Here is a 12,262-nt window from a genome sequence, read left to right as displayed (position 1 = left end):
GGCAGGGCTCGGTCACAGGTCATACAGTACACGGGCAGATGCACATTGAGAAAGCCATCCCGTCATCCTAGGTGAACAGAGGTATGATTTTTCGAAACAGTCGAGGGAGAAGCAACCCCAGATTTTAGGGTTGGATCTTTATTCATATGTAGTATCTATGAGGTACCCAAGTCCAGAAATCAACTCACCAGTTCTGTACAGCATTCTGTAGGGAGATCAAATCTGGGATTTCAGAAGTTAAGAACTCAGGCCTTGGTAACGGATTAGATTGGATGTACTTGAGCTTATTTTGCAAAAAAAAGAGAGGGTGGGAGATAGCGAGAGCCAGAGACCGAGACAGACAGAGAGAGAGAGAGAGACAGACTGACAGAGAGAGACAGAGACAGAGAGAGACAGACAGAGAGAGACAATGATACAGAAAGAGAGAAAGACAGAAAGAGAGAGACAGATAAAGAGACAGACAGAGAAAGACAGAGATGGACAGAGACAGAGAGAAACAGAAAGAGAAGAAACAGAGACAGGAAGGGAGAGAGACAGAGAGAGAGAGACAGACAGACAGGCAGACAGACATACAGGCAGAGAAAGAGAGTAAGACAGAAGGCAGACACACACACACACACAGAGACAGAGACAGAGAGAAAGAGAGAGAGAAAGACAGACAGAGAGAAACAGACAGAAAGAGAGAGACAGACAGAGACAGAGAGAGAGAGAGACAGACAGACAGACAGGGAGAGATAGAGAGACAGACAGAGAGAGACAGTCAGACAGCCAGCCAGACAGAGAGGCAGAGAAAGACAATAAGACAGAAGACAGACAGAGAGAGAGAGAGAGAGACAGAGAGACAGAGAGAGAAATAGACAGTCAGAGAGAGAGAGAGAGAAACAGACGGAGAGAGACTAAGACAGAAGACAGACACAGTGAGAGAGAGACAGACAGAGACAGAGAGACAGAGAGAGAAACAGACAGTCAGAGAGAGAGAGAGAGAAACAGACGGAGAGAGACTAAGACAGAAGACAGACACAGTGAGAGAGAGACAGACAGAGACAGAGAGACAGAGAGAAAGAAAGAGACAGACAGACAAAGACACAGACAGAGAAAGACAGAGACAGACAGAGAGAGACGGAGAGAAACAGACAGACAGACAGGGAGAGAGAGACAGAGAGAGAGACAGACCAACAGACAGACAGGCAGAGAAAGGGAGTAAGACAGAAGACAGACACAGTGAGAGAGACAGGTAACGAGAGGGAGAGAGAGAGAAACAGACAGGAAGAGAGAGAGAGAGACAGGCAGCGAGAGAGAGAGACAGAGAGAGAGAAACAGGCAGAGAGAGAGAGAGAAACAGGCAGAGAGAGAGACAGAGAGAGAAACAGACAGGCAGAGAGAGAGAGAGACAGAGAGACAGGCAGCGAGAGAGAGAGACAGAGAGAGAGAAACAGACAGGCAGAGAGAGAGAGAGAGAGACAGAGAGAGAGAAAAGACAGCAGAGAAAGAGAGAAACAGAGACAGACAGAGAGACAGAGAGGGGGAGGAAGGGCGTGCTCGAGAAATAATTACACATATTTTATAATGCTTTTGATCCCATAAACGGTGGCCAGGGTATAATTTGAAAACAACAACAACAACAACAGCAACAAGAGCAGCAGCCCCAGCAAGAGCAGCAGCAGCATTCACCTACGGATTTCTAGAAAATAAGATGTTATGAAGTATAGTAAACATCAACCGGCTCTCACTGCACGTGGAGAGATTCAGAAAAGCGCTAGTTAACAACAGGAGAAAACAGCAGCTAACATGTCTTGGGGAAAATAGACGTCTTCCTGAAAACTAGGGATTTCTACTTCACCTGAAAAGAAATACATACGCAAAAGGAAAAACACGAACAAAAACAAAACAAGCCAACAAACACGGGCCAAGGCACCATCCCTGGAAATCTTAAGTGAGCAAAGTATTAGTTTTCAGAAAGCGTTTCTGTTTTGGGCAAATACTAAGAAGGCCCAGACTAGACCTGTGATGCCCTTCCCATTGTGAAACTATGCTGGCTGGAGGGCGGAGAAACTAAAACATCATGATAAAAGGTGATTGAGACCCAGCCAGGGTGAAGCTTTCCTAGGGAGGGAGGGAGGGAGGCCTGAGGAGGGAAGCAGGGGGAAAAACCCCCACAACTGCAGACCCGCCCGCTTGCCCACGCGGGTCAAGGGCTATGCCATCGGCCCAAGCTGCCTCTGGGGAAGTGGGACCGTGCCGCCCTCATCTTCAAAAACGGTGGCCACTGAGTGAGGCCTGAGGCCCACCGATGCAAATGTCAGCCTGGAAAGAATGAGATCATCGCCGGCAAGGGGTGGGGGAAGGGGCGAGAAGACGGAGGCACACTGGGGTGGCTCTGGAAGGTTTCCAAGCAGGGTGTTGGGAGGCGGGGTGTGGGGGTTTTGGGGGGAACCCACCTCACCGACTCACTAAATTAAGGTAAAGGGACGTAGGTAGTGGGGGGAGCCGGGAGGCAACTTGAAAATTAAACTGACCCTTCCTAAGCCCAAGTAGAAGAGTCTACGCGCCGTAAAGAAACCAAAACACAAAGAAAACTAAAGCGCTGATCAAAGAACAATAGGGCCCCCGCCAGGGCGGAGGTTCCCTAGGCAACGAGGGAGAGAGAGAGGGGCCTCCAGAAGGGAGAGAGAGAAACCAGTTGCCCCAGGCTCGGTGAAGTCGGCAAGACCTCCCTCCGTGTCTCCCCGACTGTCAATAACAGTGGCCGCTAGGTGATGCCCGAAGACAACCGATGCCTGCAAATGTCAGTCAGCACGGAAAAGAATTTATTTATTTATTTATTTATTTATTTATTTATTTATTTATTCATTCATTTATTCATTTATTCATTTATTTAGAGACAGAGTCTCACTCTACAGCCTGGGCTGTAGTGCAGTGGCGCGACCTCGGCTCCCTGCAGCGTCCGCCTCCCAGGTTCAAGCGATTCTCCCACCTCAGCCTCCCGAGGAGCTGACATTAAAGGCGCCCACCCCACTGCTCCCGACTAAGTTTTGTATTTTTAGTAGAGATGGGGTTTCGCCATGTTGGCAAGGTTGGTCTCGAACTCCCAACCTCAGGTGATCCACCCGCCTCGGCCTCCCAAAGTGCTGGGATGACAAACGTGAGCCACTGCGCCTGGCCTTAACCGTTTATTTTTAAGTCGAGTTTATCAGGGAACTATGAGAAGTACGGACGCCACACGTGACAGAGAGAAAAGTCTGAAAATGCCACTTGCATCTAAGTGGGGACCCGGCCTCGACCTCCCGAAATCATACACTGAGTGGGGAAGCCCAGCAAGGCCCATCTGTCTAGATTCCTCTCGGCCTCTCTAAGCACCTAAGCACGTGCTTCTCACTTTCCTGGAAAGGGCAGGGCCCTCCCCGGCACGGGGGGCATCTGATGGACTGACAGAGAAAGAGACAGGCATAGAAAGACAGAGACGGACAGGAGAGAGATAGAGAGAAACAGATAGAAAGAGAGAGAGACAGAGACAGAAACAGAGAGAGAGAGAGAGATAGAAACAGACAGGGAGGGAGAGAGAGAGAGAGACAGACAGAGACAGAGAGAAGCAGAAAGAGAGAGACAGAGAGTGAGAGAGAGAGAAACAGAAAGGGAGGGAGATAGACAGATAGGCAGAGAAAGAGAGTAAGACAGAAGACAGACAGTGAAAGAGACAGGCAGAGAGAGACAGAGAGAGAGAGAGAGAGACAGACAGATAGGGAGAGACAGAGAAAGAAAGAGAGAGAAAGACAGAGATGGACAGAGAGAGACAGAAAGAGAGAGAGACAGAGAGAGAGAAACAGACAGGGAGGGAGGGATACAGACAGAGAGAGAGAGACAGAGAGACAGACAGGCAGAGAAAGAGAGTAAGACAGAAGATAGGCACAGACAGAGAGACAGGCACAGAGAGAGAGACAGTGAGAGAGAGAAAGAGAAAGAGAGAGACAGACAGAGAGAGAGAGACAGAAAGAGAGAGACAGAGACAGAGACAGAGAGAAACAGAAAGACAGGGAGGGAGACAGACAGACAGCCAGAGAGAGACAGAGAGAAACAGACAGAAAGAGAGAGAGAGACAGAGAGAGAGAGAGACATGGAGGGAGAGAGACAGAGAGGCAGACAGGCAGGCAGAGAAAGACAGTAAGACAGAAGACAGACACAGTGAGAGAGACAGACAGAGAGAGAGAGACAGAGACAGAGAGAAAGAGACAGAGAAAGAGACAGACAGGGATGGACAGAGAGAGACAGACAGAGAGAGAAACAGACAGGCAGAGAAAGACAGTAAGACAGAGGATAGGCACAGAGAGAGAGAGAGACAGAGAGACACAGAAAAAGAGAGAGAGAGGCAGACAGACAGAGAAAGAGACAGACAAAGACAGAGACAGACAGAGAGAGAGAGAAACAGACAGAAAGAGAGAGAGACAGAGAGTGAGAGAGAGAGAGAGAAACAGAAAGGGAGGGAGAGAGACAGAGAGGGAGACAGACAGACAGACAGAGAAAGACAGTAAGACAGAAGATAGGCACAGAAAGAGAGACACAGAAAAAGAAAGAGAGAGGCAGACAGACAGAGAAAGAGAAAGAGAAAGACAGAGATAGAGAGAGAGAGAGGAACAGACAGAAAGAGAGAGAGAGAGAGAGACAGAAAGAGAGGGAGAGAGAGACAGACAGACGGACAGGAAGAGAAGGAGATTAAGACAGAAGACAGACACAGTGAGAGACAGGCAGAGAGAGAGAGAGACAGAGACAGAGACAGAGAGAAAGAAGGAGACAGACAGAGAAAGACAGAGATGGACAGAGAGAGACAGTGAGAAACAGAAAGAGAGAGAGATGGAGAGAAACAGAGAGGGAGTGTGACAGAGAGAGACAAACAGAAAGCGAGGGAGAGACAGAGAGAGAGACAGACAGACAGGCAGAGAAAGAGTAAGACAGAAGATAGGCACAGAGAGAGAGAGAGACAGAGAGACATGGAAAAAGAAAGAGAGAGGCAGACAGACAGAGAAAGAGACAGAGAAAAACAGAGATGGACAGGGAGAGACAGAGAGAAACAGAAAGAGAGAGAGAGAAACAGATAGGGAGGGGGAGAGAGAGACAGACAGGCAGAGAAAGAGAGTAAAACAGAAGACAAACACAGTGAGACAGGCAGAGAGAGAGAGAGACATAGACTGACAGAAAGAAAGACAGACAGAGGAGACACAGAGAGAAACACAGAGATGAACAGAGACAGGGAGAAACAGATAGGAAGAGAGAAGGTTCTAACCCAGTAGCGATACAGTGCCTTTCTTTAATTTTCTCTTTCTTTTCTGTTCTTTTCTTTTATTTATTTATTTATTTATTTATTTATTTATTTATTTATTTGGAGACCGAGTCTCACTCTGTCGCTCAGGCTGTAGTGCAGTGGAGCTATCTTGGGTCACTGCAACCTCCGCCTGCCAGGTTCAAGCGACTCTTCCGCCTCAGCCTCCCGAGTAGCTGGGATTACAGGTGTCTGCCCCACTGTGCCCGATTCCATTTCGTATTATCCGTAAAGATGGGGTTTCACCATGTTGGACAGGCTGGTCTCGAGCTCCCGACCTCGGGAGGACAGACGTGAGCCACTGCGTTCAGTGTACAGTGCCATTTCTTAGAAATCGCTCAGGGGAACACACACTTCTAGGTGATGTGTAGAGATTTTATTTATTTATTTATTTATTTATTTATTTATTTATTTATTTATTTATATATTGCGCGGGGAGGTGGGGGGACGGAGTTTCGCTCTTGCTGCCCAGGCTAGAGTGCAATGGCATAGGGGACTCAAGGAGTCAACCTGTGGCAGAGAGGACACGTCATTCTGAGCGTAAGGGCCGCAGCTAAAGGTGGCAGGGCCCACGCTTTTAAAGGCTGAAATCCCGGCGGCTCAGGCCTGTCGTCCCAGCACTTTGGGAGGCCCAGGAAGGCGGATCAGTTGAGGTCAGGAGTTCAGTACCAGCGTGGCCAACACGGAGAAACCCCGTCTCTTCTAAAAATAGAAATATTAGCCACCTGTGGTGGTGTGCGCCTGTAATCCCAGCTACCAAAGAAGAATCACTGGAACCCGGGAAGCAGAGGTTTCAGTGAGCCGAGAGAGCGCCACTGCACCGCAGCCTGGGTGACAGAGCGAGAGAGACTCAGTCCGAAAAAAAGAAAAGAAGAAGAAGAAAAAAGAACAGGCCGAAATACTGCATTGTCACTGAAAGTTAGTGTTTCGGTGTTTCGTTTTACTTCTCTCTCTCTCTGTCTCTGTCTCTCTCTGCCTCCTCTCTCCCCTCTTTTATTTCTTGTTCAAGCATACACGTGCCAGATTGTTACATAGGTAAACTTGTGACTTGTTGGGGGGGGGGGGTCAGTGTGCAGGTGATTTCATCACCAGGATACTCAGATACTCAGGGCTGTGTCCAGCAGTTTTCGTGTTTTGTTTTCTCCTGAAGCTGTCTCTCCTTCCAACCCTCGTCCCTCAAGTAGGCTCCGGTGTCTCTGATCCCCCTCGTTCTGCCCATGCAAGAACTCTCATCTATGAGTTCCCACTTATAGATGAGAACAGGAGGTATTTAGCCGATCGTTGCTTTCATCTTCGGTGGTGGTGGCGGTGAAAGAGGTATGACACTAAATGGACCCTTAGGATGCTCCCTTCCGTCCCCACCCCGCACCCCCTCCCCACACGCACCCTCATTCCTGCACCCCCTCCTCAAACGCAAGAAAGGAAGAAAGACAGAAATTAAAGTAAGAGGTCAGCCTGCAAGGTGGTGGAAGCTGGGGATCTCAAAGGGTGAGCAAGCGATGGGGGCCGGGGGATGTCTTGGCTGAGCTATCAAAAATAGGGGACCCACTTTCCAGCCCCACCACACCCCCTAATCCTCAGCCACAGCCAGCCTCTGGGTGGGGTTGCCACTGTCAAAGCTTCTGAATGGAGAGAAGCCCAAGGCTACGGAAGGCATCAGCTCCAACTCCAGGAAGGGAATAGGGCTTTGTGCATATGAATGGGGCTTTAGAATGCGGTGCCGCGGCTTCCAAAGCGATGCACCTCGCCTCGCCTCGCCTAGCCTCGCCCAGAGAGAGACCACGTCTGAAAATAAATACACAGATAAATAATAAAATAATTCATCCATCCATAAATAAGAAAGAAAGAAAGAAAGAATCAGTACAGCGGTCGTGGTCGTGAATCATTCCCCGGAGTCCAGGCGCAGTGGCTCACGCCCGTCACGCCAGCACTTTGAGACGCCGGGTCAGGAGGGTTGCAACAAAACGATGAGACCCTGTCTGTGGGAAAACATTGAAAAATGAAGGCCGGGCATGGTGGCTCACGCCTGCCATCCCAGCACTCTGGGAGGCCGGGGAGGGCGGATCACCCGAGGTCGGGGGAGTTCGAGTTCAGCCTGACCAACACGGAGAAGCCCCGTCTCCACTAAAAATACAACATCAGCCAGACGTGGTGGCGCATGCCTGCAATCCCAGCTACTCGGGAGGCTGATGAAGAAGAATCGCTTGAACCCGGGAGGCAGAAGTTGCGGTGAGCCAAGATCACACCACCGCACTGCAGTCTAGGCAACCAGAGCGAAATTCTGTCTCGGGGGGAAAAAAAAAAATTAAAATGGTCTGGGCACAGTGGCGCGTGCCTGTGGTCCCAGGTACTGTACTCTGGAGGCTGAGGTGGAAAGATCGCTCAGGTCCAGGAGCATCCACGTTGCAGTGAGTGAGTTATGATGGCACCACTGCCGGGGTGACAGAGTGAGATGCCGTCTCTAAATCAGTCCATCAGATCACTGGAAGGCGCTCTCCGTGTCTTACTTTCAAAGGGTGTCCCTTTAGGCCAAGCAGGCACGGTGCCTCATGCCAGTCATCCCAGCACTTTGGGAGGCCGAGGAGGGAGGAAAGAAGGAAGGGAGGAAGGGAGGAAGGGAGGAAAGAAGAAAGGCAGGAAGACAGGAAGACATGAAAGAAAGAGGGGAAGAAAGAAAGGAAAAAGGAAAAAAGAAGATAGAAAGAAAGAAAGAAAGAAAGAAAGAAAGAAAGAAAGAAAGAAAGAAAGAAAGAAAGAAAGAAAGAAAGAAAGAGAAAGAAAGAAAAAAGAAAGAGAAGAAAACAGAAGGGAAGAAAAGAAAGGAAAACAGGGAGGGGGCATATCTCCTTGACTGGTGCCTGCTCAGGATACAGTGGGTCACGGCTGACCGAAGCCTCGACCTGTGGGGCCTCAAGTGATCTTCTCCTTATCACAGCCTCTCAGCTGCGACTACAGGCGGCCATCACCACGCACAAGTTATCTTCTAATAATATTATGATTCTATTGAGACAAGGTCTCGCTCTGTCATCCAGGCTGGATTGCCGTGGCATGATCTCATCTCATTGCAATGTTGGCATCCCCGGTTGGAGCAACTCGCCCACCCCAGTCTCCCGAGCAGTTGTGATTCCAAGCCCACGCCACCAGGCCTGGCTAATTGTTCTATTTTTCAGAGAGACGGGGTTTCGCCATGTTGGCCAGCCCTGTCTCGAACTCCTGGCCTCAAGCGATCCACCCACCTCGGCCTCCCAAAGTGCCGAAGTGACAGACGTGAGCTACCGTGCCCGGCCCAGATCATCTTGATCATAAATTGTAGAGAAGGGGTTTCGCCAGCCGACTGGTGGAGGATGGGGTGGGTTTTACTCAGCCTAAGTACTGTGAAAAGGGTGAGTGTGCTTTGTGAACTAGATATGGAAATTGTGTGTGTGTGTGTGTGTGAGAGAGAGAGAGAGAGAGACCAACCAATCCCACCATGAGGACCCGGAAATGGTGTTTGATTTGGGTCCCTGTGTAGTCACCTGTCTGGGTGTAGGTGACTGAGGATTCCACAAATGAAGGTCAGCAGTATCTATTGAGCTGTTTCTCCCTCTCATGCGTCTCATCTGTGTGGTGGAGAAAGGGAAGAAAAGAGGTTCTGTCGGGAAGTTGTCTTCATGCCTGAGGAAGCTGAAGGCAGGCTGACGGGAAGGAGAGCATCCTATGTGACATTTCCATACCCACGCACTCTTTACAATGCCGGGGCTGCCAGTCCACCGTGTATGTCAACCCACCCCCAAGAACAGCACGGTCTGGAGTGGTCCAGTCTCATCCCATCCGGCCCACCTGTGGCATCTGGTGGAAGTGTTCGCCGGAGGGTTCGAAAGCAGCGTTCACGCAGTTCCCCTGGGGTCGCCCAGCAAAGGCCAGCTGGGGGAGGGTAGCGGGACGTGATGGGGGTGGGGGGCATCCGCCTCAGAGCTCCCTGGAAGGTGGCAGGTAGCCGGTGGGGGACCCTGAGCCAGAGACGTCTGGCAGGATATACACCTGGAAGCCGCGTCAGTCCTCTTCCATACCTCTCCTATGGAAAATGTCACGGCGGCGGTGGGAGCCTTGGCTGGCGGAGAAGCGGGGACAAGGCGGAGAGGGAAGGAGGCCCTCGGGAGGATTTAGCAATGAAAACCCACTCAGCCAAGCTCCCTCCATCTTTTCGGGTCCAAGGTACACCCTGGGAGAAGTCAAGAGAAACGTTCACTCCGTGCTCTTCGTCTCTGTCTTTATTTTTTTCATCTTTTCCATTTTACAAGAGGTGCTCATTTCAACAACCAGACGGTGGGCGTGATGGGAGAAGCGTCAAGGGCAGGAGTTTGAGACCAGCATGAGCAACTGAGCAACACAAGTAGGAAAGCCCAGCTGAAAGAGATTAAAAAGGAGGAGGAGGAGGACACGGGGAGTGGGTGGGGGGAAGGAGAAGGAAAGAAAAGAAAGAAAAGAAAAGAAAAGAAAAGAAAAGAAAAGAAAAGAAAGAAAAAGAAAAACAACCATCAAGAAAGTTAAAATTCTCCAATGGTCGGAAGTTCAAGACCAGCCTGACCAAGATGGAGAAACCCCATCTGTACTAAAAGTAGAAAATTTAGCCGGGCATGATGGTGCATTGCTGTCATTCCAGCTCCTCAGGAAGGCTAAGGCAGGAGAATCACTTGAACCTGGGAGGCGGAGGTCGCAGTGAGCCGAGATCGCACCATCGTACTCCACCTTGTGCGACAAGAGTGAAACTCCGTCTAAAGAAAAAAAAAAAAAGTGCAGATCGGTGAGACGCGTGTCAAAATTTTGTTTGCATTCCCCGTACTAAAAAGGGAAAGGACCGACCCATGAGAAATATGACCAGAGCGTAGCGTGCCCACGCGTGTCATCACAGCACTCTGGGAGGCTGATGTGGGAGGATCGCTGGAGCCTAGACGTTTAAGATCACCTCGACATGTGAGATGACACCTGCCATAATAATAATCATAGTAGTTTAAAAAGAGATTATGTGTGCCCAGAGTGTGGACAACAAAGTGAGAGCACATCCGTACTAAAACGAAGACGATTGATAGACAGACAGGCAGGCAAGCAAATATAGAATCAGCCAGGTGCAGCGTCTCACGCCTGTAATAGCAGCAGTGTGGGCGGCTGAGGCAGGCAGGTGGATTGCTTGAGAACAGGAGTTCGAGACCAGCCTGGGCAACATAATTGAACCCCGAACCCCATCTCACTCACATACACACATACACACATACCTACCTACCTAGGAAAAACATGAGAAACAACATAAAAGTCAACCGGTGTGGTGGTGCATGCCTGTAGTCCCAGGTAATGGGGATGGGAGGGATCAGAGGCAGGACTACCGCTTGGTTGGTCCAAAGCGTTGAGGCTGGGGTGATCCTGGGCGACAGAGACAGAGGAATACCCTGCCCGGAAGGAAGGAAGGAAGGAAGGAAGGAAGGAAGGAAGGAAGGAAGGAAGGAAGGAAGGAAGGAAGGAAGGAAGGAAGGAAGGAAGGAAGGAAGGAAGGAAGGAAGGAAGGAAGGAAGGAAGGAAGGAAGGAAGGAAGGAAGGAAGGAAGGAAGGGAAGGAAAGAAATAAATGAAGCAAGCAAGCAAACAAGCAAACGATGAACATGACAATGACATAGAATAACCCATGAGAATAAAGAAGCAAAGAAGAGGGTATGAATAAAGCTAAAAGGTAATTAAGATCACAATCAATTGTTTTCTCTCCACCCCAGCCCACTCCAGGTGGAGTGGAGGTGCGCGATCACAGCCCACGTTAGCCTCTGCCTCCTGGGCTTAAGAGATCCCTGTAGTCCCAGCTACTTGGGAGCCTGAGTTCACCAGAGCCCAGAGTGAGAAGACCAGGCAGGCCCAAAAAGAAAAGAAAATAAATAAAAGAAAATTGTTAATAAATAATAAATGAAAGAAGGAAGGAAGGAAGAAAGGATATACATATACAGGTTTATGTAAATGAAATGGGTTTTTATGTAATACATGTTCATACATTAAAATTAACATCTATAATATAAACGTATTAATTATGGAAATATTTACATAGTTTTATCACTATATATTTATGTTTGTGTATGTATGTATGTGTCTGTGTGTACATATCTATCTATCTATAGATACATGTATGTTCATACACAGCAGCGTGCAGAAAAGAAGACTGAAAAAAAAGAAGGAATTGGCCAGGCGCGGTGACTGACGCCTGTACTCCTGGCGCGCTTTGGGAGGCCGAGGCGGAGGGGATCGCTAGGTCAGGAGTTCGAAACCAGCCCGGCCAATATGGTGAAATTCCATCTTTACTCAAAATACTAAAATTGCTGTTCGCTTGAGCCCCGGAGGCAGCTGCAGCGGCAGTGGCAGCGGCAGCGGCGAGCCAAGAAGGACCACTGCGCTCCAGCTCCAGATCCAGCTCCAGCCTGGGCGACAGAGCGAGACTCCATCTCCAGAAAAAACGAAGAAGGGAAGAATGGGGGCGGGGGGGGGGGGGGAACAACACAAAAGACAAGACAAAACCAAAAAAAAAAAAAAAAAAGGAGGAAGCATTACTGACCCCCTCCTAAAAGTCCCGAGGAAGCAAACTCCAAGTGGCGCTGAAAAAACGTAGGAGAGGGAGTTCCGCGTGGTCCTAGCTCCACCGAAGGCCGAGGCTGGTGAAGGCCACCCGCGCGTGAATGGGGATTGGCGCCTTCGCTGCCTACACCGGGACCGCCACCTCCCACGTCCCAGTCGACCCAGGACACAGTGAGTGAGCCGCCAGCCAAGTCCGGAGTCCGCGGGCGGCTGCTGGTCGACCCCGGAGGTTCCGACCAAGAGGCGGACGCTCCGCATCCGACTCGTCCTGGCGGGCACTCCCGGACACTGCTGGGTCGAGAAGGCCCGCCGGTCGATCTGGGACACAGCGAACCGCCGGCTAAGTCTCACGCCCGCGGGCGGCCGC

General features: G+C 50.1%; 1 long non-coding RNA gene across 1 annotated transcript in view; it reads right to left on the bottom strand.

Moving 5' to 3' along the window:
* LOC134760967 (uncharacterized) overlaps nt 1-12,262 on the bottom strand; it is a 104,699-nt gene that overhangs the window by 52,804 nt on the left and 39,633 nt on the right. The window lies entirely within an intron of this gene.

The sequence above is a fragment of the Pongo abelii genome, chromosome Y (genome assembly GCF_028885655.2).
Source record: "Pongo abelii isolate AG06213 chromosome Y, NHGRI_mPonAbe1-v2.0_pri, whole genome shotgun sequence".
In the NCBI taxonomy this organism is placed as follows: Eukaryota; Metazoa; Chordata; class Mammalia; order Primates; family Hominidae; genus Pongo; species Pongo abelii.
The sequence above is the reverse complement of the archived record's forward strand: the minus strand, read 5'-3'. Positions and strand labels throughout refer to the sequence as shown.